Below are 9,230 nucleotides of genomic sequence, written 5' to 3' on the forward strand. Positions count from 1 at the left end.
CGCTCCCCTGCTGCTCCCCGCCTGCAGGCCCAAGCCTCCAACGCGGCCGCGCCTCCCGCAGGCCGGCTCCCGGGGACCCTATTCAGAGTGACAACGCTGACCCAGATATTTTCCGTTCCTACCCTCGGCCCGGGCGCCCGGGCCGGCTGTTTATGTAACTGCTGCACAGTATTATCTGCCGTGATTCATGGACTATTTTTAGACTTCCCCACCCTACAGCTTCAAGAGAGAACAGACACAAGGAAAGAAAGAAAGAAAAAAACAAAACATATGGGACCCTATTCAGAGTGACAACGCTGACCCAGATATTTTCCGTTCCTACCCTCGGCCCGGGCGCCCGGGCCGGCTGTTTATGTAACTGCTGCACAGTATTATCTGCCGTGATTCATGGACTATTTTTAGACTTCCCCACCCTACAGCTTCAAGAGAGAACAGACACAAGGAAAGAAAGAAAGAAAAAAACAAAACATATTTGAGAGCCAGGAAGGCCTATAAATACAAAGAACAATTGAAAAATATATTCACCTATCAATCTAATAGTTGTATGTGGGATTTTGTGTCCTAAAAAATAAAGAATACACATCTTTTTCAACAATTTGATATTTATTTTAAAAATGACAAAATGCGAATTTTTCTTTTTTCTTTTTTTCTTTTGCTGAGCCAACACTTGCCCAGCGGGATAGGGAAATAGCCTGAAACCGATCCTACTATTATATGCTCATTATTGCAGAGATAGATTACACTGTTCTTTTGACAGTGCTTGGGACCATTCAGTTCAAGTCTTTATTTCAATTGTTGTTTTACATCTTGTTTCTTCTAACTTGATTTTCAGAGAAAACATTTATATTGTGCCTAGCTAGAGCCTATAAACTGTAATTAATTACTACTTACGAATATGACTAATTATTCTTCATGAAGGCCGTGTAGGGGGAAAAAAAACACCAAAGCAGCTTTGGAGCTATCCTGGTCTTCATGCCAGAAGCTCGAGAGAGAGCTATGGTGTGGATATAAACAGTGTTTTGCCTGACTTCTTGCCTGGTTAGTCTAATGAGGCTCAGAGCCTGGGTTGGCACTGTTTTACTACCCAGTGGGAGAAAAAGAAAATACTGTTTTGCTGAGCTCAGGTGCTCTGAAAAATTTTCCAATGTGGCACAGGATGAAACCTTGCAGATGGGGTCAGGAGGATTAAGGAAATAACCCTGTGGCGAAAGGGAGGAAGGCCTGAACAAATGGAGGAGATGAAATAGGAAGGGACAAATTTAGTCATGGAATTTTTACTTCCCTCTCTTGGGGGCTGCCCAGGGCCTGCACTGACTGGCTGGCGGCTGCGCAGCAAGCATTTTTCTTGCTACTGTTTAAGAAAACTAACATGTCTGTTTGTTTATTATGATACAGTAAGTCACACAGTACACAGTGCACGCCAGGTGGTGCCGAATATAAACTAACTGCACACTTAAATTGACCCCAACTGCAAATTGACATTCTGCTTGAGCTTACATTTTTATTTGTCCCCCGATTAAAATTTTAATTCTCATATCTAGCATGATAGTTCATCTGAACCACCTTGCATAGCACTGAAATTGAGTACTTTAACAAAATTTGAGTGACATGGGAGTAGGTAGTAGCCTCTTTTTTTTAAAAAAAAAAAAAGGAGTTTAAAAAAAATTGGTAGTACCTGCACTCAAAAGAATATGAGTTCTTACGAGTTTATTTGTCAAATTTCCCTTCCTTAAAAGGATTATAGCAATAACTGTTGAATCAGTGAATATCAATATCATCGTAGACTTAACCTCTACTTATCTCTAACTCCAGTCTCCTGCTTGTCATCCTCACATAAACAAACAAACAAACAAAAACACTTTCTCCACAAACAAAACCTCTAAACCTGGCCCTAGTCGAATGCAAGCTGATGGCTGTTCTATTGTTTCCATATATTTAGACTTTGTCTTATCTCTGAGGAATAATTGAACTCACTGGGTATATTAAGCAGGCACAGTTTGCCAGGCACTGTTATAGTCACTGAAGATGCTGCTGCAAACAAATCAGAGTCTAGTAGGGGAGAGGAGGTAAACAACAGGATGTGATAAGGATTATAGTAGAAACAGTATGGCATATGGCATAGTGGTTGTGAGCATGGAGATTGAAACCAGATTGCCTCGGTTTTTAGCCCATCTTTGCCTCTCATATAAACTTAGATGAGTTACTTAAGGTTTCTGTATCTCAAATTCTGCATCTGAAAAATAGGGATGATAATAATAGCACCTAGTTTGCAAGATTGTTCTATGGAATGACTCAATGAATATGTGTAAAGCCTGGACATTGGAAATACTCAATGGATCGTAGGTATGTTACAACAAGGTTAAGTTGAGGAAGAGCCCCTGGTAAGATGGGTTGGGGGAGGCAGTGGTGGAAACAAGGATAATACCCAGGTTTCTGATTGGGTAGATAGTAGTGTCATTTACTAAGATTTAGGACAAAGAATGAAGAGAAAGTCTCAGTTACAGTGACGAATTCACTTTTAAATCTTTTGAATTGAGCTTTCTGAAGAACTTTAATCACTACTATCAACATTTATTGCTAGGCACTGTGCTAAGTGCTGTATATGAATTATCTATGAATTATTTCATTTAGTACCCCAAACTCCATAATTATCATTATTATTATTATCTGAGGCCCAGAGAGGTAAGTAACTTGCCCAATGCCATGCATCTTAATGAGGGAGCAAGGCTTTGAACTCAAGCAGTTGTTTTCTTTTCTGATTTTCATGTAAGTGGAGATGCCCTGTAAACAGTTGTGTATATGGACATTTAGAAAGGAATTCTGGGCTGGTGATTTAAATTTGGCAGTTATTAGCAAAAGGTGCTAGCTGAAGACACGGGAATGGAAGAGATGGCTTCAAGAGAGTGTATTGAGTGCTGAGAGAAGACAGCCAAAGATAGAACCCCAAAGAATATGCAACATTTTAATGACACACAGAAGAGGAGAAATCCTCAAATGAGACTGAAAAAGGATAGCTGGAATAGTAGGAGGTAAAGCAAAGGAGTGGGAGGGATTGAAGAATAGAGAGTGCTCCACAGAGTCAAATACTGCAGAAAAGGCAAGAAAGAAAGGACTAAAAAGTATAGAATGGATTTATCCGCAAGGAGATTGCTGGTGACCTAGGAGAGGGAAGTTGCAATGGAATGGTGGGGTAGGAGGGAACTGGAGCTACCTCCTATCTGTCACCTACTATGTGACAATCTGGGAATACAAGGATGAATAAGAAATAGTATCTGACCTAACAGTCCAAGATCAAGGTGTCAGTAGGTTTGGTTTCTTCTGAGACTTGTTTCCTTGGCTTGCAGATGGCCACCTTCTGGCTGCATCCTCACATGATCTTTCCTCTGTGTTGCTCACCCTTGGTGCCTCTGTATCCAAATTTCTTCTAAGAACACCAGTCAGATTGGACTGGGGCCCATCCTAAAGGCCTCATTTTAACTTAATTAACTCTCTAAAGGCCCTATCTCCAAATACCATCACATTCCCAAGTACCGAGGATGAGGCCTTAGATTCTTATCTGTCCACTTTGCTTGGCTGGAGCCTTACCATCTTCTAGGTCTTAAGTCATTTTCACAGACAGTCCTCTCGTTTACTCTGACAGAGCCCTGCTTTTTCCTATCATCATAATAGATAATGATTAAATGAACTCAAATTGTGTTGGGCCTGTTCTACATGTTTTACATTGCATTAATTCATTTAATATTCACAATAACTCCATGTGCATAGAGGAATAGTATTATAAGCCCCGTTTTGCAAATAGGACTGGGGCCCGTTTGCAAGGAAAACACTGAATGGCAGAGCTGGGATTACCAATCTAGGAAATATGGTGTTAGCATTCATACCCTTAAAAGAGTACTTATCACTATTTATATTGATGTATTTCATATTATTTCTTTAATGACTCTCTCCCTTACTAATCTTCAAGGTCTGTGAGAGAAAGACCCGGTCTGAAAGGTTCAGAGCTTGGCTTCAAGACCTTCCCCAGCATTTGGTGAGTGCTCAGGTATTTGTTGAAAAAAATGAATCAATAATTTTTTTTTTAAATTCCAGACTAGGAGGCATAAGGTGCAAGACTGAATCCATACTCCGTGTGACCTTGTAGAAACCATCTTATCTCTTCCGCCTTGATTTCCTATCCAGTGAATTGGGGTGGGAGGATTAAGCCAGGTAGAAGAGCTGTGAGACTAGTGACTAGGAAAAATGGAACCGGAACACGAAATGAGTGCCACTCTTCATTTTCCTCCACTGGAAGATGGCACTGAGTGGGCCATCTGGGACAAAGGGATACACTGCCCTCTTCTCCATTTTGGAGTGGTTGAAGTGTCACCGCTAGAGGGCGCTGAGGAAGCTCGGTTCTTTCCACCAACACAGTAAAGAATTACACATCAGCGAAATTCAGGACAAGTAAGATTTATTAAAGTATGTTTCAAGAGAGAAATGGGCTATGCCAGAGATGGCTGTAGCCCTGCAGAATTCGGCAAGTATACCCTATATGGCCCTTGATGTGTGGTTACAGAGGTGGTGCCAGATGATTGGCATATGAGGTCAGTTGATTGACATTTAGTTGTTATATAACCCTTTGTCTATCGCGTATGCAGTTACCCAGAATTCAGTCTGTTATAATTAGATTCATGAATTTCTGGGCATATGTATGATATTAGAATGATGGTATAATGAGGCTAAGGTTAAGGAAGGTCAGTATATGTACTAACTATGCAAGTACTTGCGTTGGGACTAAACCAATGGTTATTTTTGTGGTTTTACTTCCTTAGATTCCAGAATGTAATGGCAATTTTTTAACCGTAATATAGGTGTTTGGAGGAGGTCCTAGGTCTCTGGGTTGGGCCTTCATTTCCCCATCGCTCATGTCTACCTATCTGCCTAACATTTCCCCCTCAAGTATTAAGGTTTCTGGGCAATGACCACTCTAGCTACCTCAGGCTGAGAAAGGGCGAAGGTAGAGCATTAGGTCTCTATACTTGCTCTCTGTCGGCAGTGGGCGGGGGATAAAGGTTGTCGATATTTGTCTAAGGGTCTACAGTACAGTATAGGATCCATTGACTGGATCGGTTGATATCTCCCTTGGAGGACTATCTGGAGATGAATTGCCTGGATTCTAGAAGATACAAATTGGACAGGGTGGTTTAGAAAAGGTAGTCCCAGGAGGAAGAGAATAAAAAGGAAGGTGAGGGGAACAATGAGTGGTAGGAGAAGGGTTTGTAACCACAATTGCCAATTTTTAACAAGAGTGCCAGTGCCAAAGTGTTCTATCTTTTCTGTGGATTTGAGGATGTTTTGGATAGATGTAGAAACTTGGCCTGACTGGTTGAAATAAAAACAGCCTTCTTCTTTGAGGTAAATGCATGTTCCCCCTTGTCCTGCTGTCAGAGGATCTAAGGCCCTTCAATTCTAAAGTACCATGCCCACTAAGGAATCTAGTTGTTCCTGGATTAGTTGTTGCATTGGGTTAGGGCAAAGGCATTTTCCCTGATGGCCTTTGGCTGTTTCTTGGATAAGTAAGAGAATAGTGCATTTTTGTAAGTGGGATGGTTGATATATAGGGTAATGGAACAAAAATTTTACATATCTAAGGTGACATAGCCTAAAGAACAAAGTCCTGTCCATCCAGGAGGTCGTATAAAATAAGCTTTTTGCCCACAAACCCAATTGATTACTTTAGAGGGGTCTATCTTGGCTGAAAAGGAAGTCTGGGTGAGAGTTTGGATAGTAGAAGTCCCCCTAGCTTGGTTGATAGGCCTCTCCCTTAATGATGCTCCCTTGAGCAGCAAGGTTTGCTGCAGATGAAGAGGAAAGAAGAGGATGACTGTAGTTAGAGCTTAGAAAGTTTCTAAAGAATGAAGTTCCCTGTTCGGGGTTCCAGAGGACATCTGATTGATTATCTTGGCAAATATAAAGACAGTTGGAGATAGGGATGTCAAGTAGTTGGCTAGAAAAGGTATGAAGAGTCAGGCAGCCTTTGCTAAAGTCAGTTTTAGAGGATGAGTTGAGCTTAAAGAGGGGAACTAGGTGTTTGCCTCTGAGAAACGGATATATTTGGTGACTTCCTGGGCCTGGGCATTTAGGAGAGAAATCCCTGCCGAAAGACTGGTAAGACCTTGAGGGTGGAGTAAGAATGTCTGTGAGCATCCTGAGGGAGAAAGTTTGCCAGGACAAGGGCCTGAGGAGGAATTATTGAGACTATAAAAGGGAAAAGAGACTTGATCTCCATTATTGAGGCAAGAAAATATTGTTCCAGAGGGGGAAAAGACTGGATTGGTAAGAATGGGTTTGATGTGATTATTGTAGAGATTAAAATGTTTTTGTCAATTTAGGTTGGCCTGAATTCCCCCTACTAGAGTCAAAGAGGAGGCTGATAGAGATATTGAAAGGGTAGCCCATAGATAATCAGGGACCTGGATAAGCCATCCCCAGCTCCTGGTGGAAATGCAAAGCCAGCAGGATGGAGAGAGCTTAAGGAGTGAAACAGTTCAATTAGCTAAGGTGTAGGCAGGATTGGAAAGGCTGTGGTAAGGGTTAAAATGGATAAGGAAAAGGTTAGAAGAATAATAAAACTCAGCCTGGTTTTTCCTCCTTGAAGAGGAGTCTCAAGTCTTCTATCAGCTCACAGGTGTAAGTGGAGTCTGTTGTAGGGACCTCTGGTGTCTCAAAGTAAGATTTGACTCAGGAGTAGTAGATTTAGCTGGAAATTCGGGAGACCTTTACTGCAGTTGGGAAAGATAGAACAGGGAAAGGTCCCTTCCAAATCGGCCATAACTGAGCAGGGGAATTATCTTTATATACTTTGATTAATACTGTGTGTCAGGTGAGTATAGAGGGGAATTCTTTATCGCCTGAATTTTGATTGTTATTCTATAGTCTTTGAGAGCCTGTTGGAATTGGCTGAGTGACCTGGCACAGGAGCCCAAGGCCAGAGAATTAGCGACTAATAATAGGTCTGAGTGGAGGGCTGGTCTTCCATATAAGGCCTCAAAAGGGCTTAGGCCTAGCGCCATTTTGGGAGCTGCCTTAGTACAGCCCCTAAAAGAAGGGTGACAGGTAAAGTCTCTAACCAGCTTGTAGAGACTTTCTGGGTGATCTTCCAGATGGCGGCCTTAAGGAATTGATTAGCTCTTTCAACCTTACCAGAGGATTGGGATCTCCATGAACAGTGAAGATGGTAATTTCTAAGGCCTTCGAGATCATCTGGGTTATGGAGGATGTAAAAGCTGGCCCATTTTCACTTAGGAGTGAGAAGGGAAGGCCGAATCTGGGAATGGTTTCATGTAATAGCTTCTTGACTACCTCAGAAGGCTTTCCAGTCTGAGAGTCAATGAAGACCAAGAGATATTTGAAGTTCCGGAAAGGAGGCATTTGGGTGAAATCTATTTGCCAGTCTTCTCCCAGAAAACCCCCTCGTCGCTGGGCTGGTTGGACTAAAGGGTGTTTTTGAGCCCCCGAGGGTTATTAGTGAAACAGAGTAGTCCACCATAACTTGTTCAATAGTCTTAGGGAATCCTTTTCCTTTAAATACTCTGGATACTAGAAAGAAAGAGCTTCTCTTCCTAAATGAGTAGAATCACGTAGAGATTTTATTACTTTCCATTAGAGACTCTGGGGAAGGAAGAGGATTTCTTCCTTCTGTAACCAGAGCGCATGGGTTGGAATCCTCTCTGCATGGCCCAAGTTTCCTCCTCTCCAGAGTATTCAAGAGCTGGAAGACAACGGGGGAATAGGTATTAGGGCTCCCTGAAGGGGAGTTTTTTGTAAGGCTACCTTTTCGGAGGCCTTGTCTGCAGCCCCGTTTCCTTTGGCAACCTCTGAGTCCCCTTTCTGATATCTTTGGCAGTGTACCACTGCCACCTGTCAGGGTAATTGAAGAGGCTCTAAGATGTTGTTGATTTGGGAGGCATATTTGATGGGTGCCTCTTTAGTCCCAAGGAACCACTTGGAAGCCTGCAGATGGTTCCGACCCAGGGGTCTTCCATCCTGAGGGCCAGAGAGCAGCCCAAAACCCCAGATGCTGACATTTGAGACACTTTTCCTTATTGGGCCACTCTTTGGCCTAGTGGCCAGGTTGGCAACATATGGCACACTTGGATGAGTTTTTCACCAGTAGGAGCGAGGGACTTGTGGACTCGAACTATGGTTTTGAAGGGCCGCTAACATTTGGCCATGCCTAGGTTCTTTCTTTCCTTCTCCAGAGCCTGGGCTTTTAACACCTGGTCATGGTTATAAAAGACTGTAGTTGCTGTGGTTAGCATTTCACCTAAAGTGGCTCCAGGTTCCTGAATAACCTATTGGAGCTTCCGCCTAATGTTGGGAGATGATTGAGTTAGAAATCTGTCTTTTATAATGATTTGGCCCACATAAGAGCTTAGGTCTAAGTTAGTATATTTAATGAGGGTTTCCCAAAGCCTCTCTAAAAAGGCTGTTGGCTTCTCTCCTGGGCCTTGTGTAATTACTGTTACTTTCACATAGCCGATGACTTTTTGTCATTCTGCCTTAAGCACAGGCTTTGTGCATAGAATGAAATGATCTTTTTCCCATTTTTCAGTAGAGCTGTTATAGTCCCTAGTCCCACCGAGGACCTATGGGAGGTACAGCTGTTTCTCCTTTCGGGTATTTGGGATTAGACAGATGGAGGCCATTGGCGTATTTTCTGGCTTCTTGCAAATTTCTTTCCTGTTCAGTGTCCAATAAGGTCTGTCCCAGAATAATCATTGTGTCCTTCCAGGTTAAGTCATAAACAAGTGTAATATGCTGGGAGGCATCAATAAACCCATCGGAGTTGTCAGAATAGCTTCCTAAGTCTGCTTTGATCTGCTTGAGTTCTATAAGTGAAAAGCGTTTGTGGGCAAGTTGGGGTCCAAATTCTCCAGGAGCTTCTACCAGAGGGCAGACCTTTTCAGGGTATGAAGGGAGGTTTTAGGTAGTGGAGGAGATTTTCCTGGGTATGGGGGCAGTGTTGGATAGATGGAGGAAGTTGTAGTTAAAGAAATAGAAGAAGCCAACGATTTGTCCGGGGAAGGTTTGGAAGAGAGGGGCTTACTAGAGTGTAGTAAGGCTAGGGTGGTTAACCTGTATTTACGTAAAAGGGGATTGTTTTCCCAGAGTAAGTAAAAGGGCTTGGACATAAGGTATTTCTGACCATTTACCTGCCTTTTACAATAAAGATCTAATTGGAGTATGGT

The sequence above is a fragment of the Pteropus alecto genome, unplaced genomic scaffold, assembly GCF_000325575.1.
Source record: "Pteropus alecto unplaced genomic scaffold, ASM32557v1 scaffold98, whole genome shotgun sequence".
In the NCBI taxonomy this organism is placed as follows: Eukaryota; Metazoa; Chordata; class Mammalia; order Chiroptera; family Pteropodidae; genus Pteropus; species Pteropus alecto.